Genomic DNA, 549 nt, shown 5'->3' with positions numbered 1-549 from the left:
GGATAACCTCCAAAATGAAGGCATCACTTTCGAGGGCCATGGCTCCCTAACTAAGGGAGGTAGGGCAACACTCCTTGGGTCAAAATTGAAGTACTCGAGATTACCTATCCAACGGTATACATAAAATTCACATTTGTTCATATTAAAGTAAAAGTACCGTTACATGAGAAAACGTTAATTTTTTGGGTGAAAAAGTCATATTATACCCATTTTCTGGGGCTGGGGCAGGGGCTATCACTTGGGTATGTTCAACAAAGTTGTACAGCGTTCCAAGGGGAACAATATTGCTTCAAACTATTTTGCCCCATCTCCTTCAATAATGGGTCTACGGCCCTTCACTCTCATAAAATTTTAGCCTGGTACAAAGGGCGGTGTTCCTTTTTGTGTCGTACGATGTTTATCAATAAGACTTATACCGTGGAACAGTGGGGCGTAGTGAGTATGTCGATAATATCAAGGTTGACTTGCCCTACAGGGTGTAAACGGGGTGTTATAGGGGTGAGTAATTTTTTCAATACCGACACATTGTTGGTCAAGAAATAAACCATT

This window comes from Sitodiplosis mosellana, unplaced genomic scaffold (genome assembly GCF_009176505.1).
Source record: "Sitodiplosis mosellana isolate CC-2019 unplaced genomic scaffold, AAFC_SMos_1.0 Smas_scaffold_6165, whole genome shotgun sequence".
Lineage (NCBI taxonomy): Eukaryota > Metazoa > Arthropoda > Insecta > Diptera > Cecidomyiidae > Sitodiplosis > Sitodiplosis mosellana.
The sequence above is the reverse complement of the archived record's forward strand: the minus strand, read 5'-3'. Positions refer to the sequence as shown.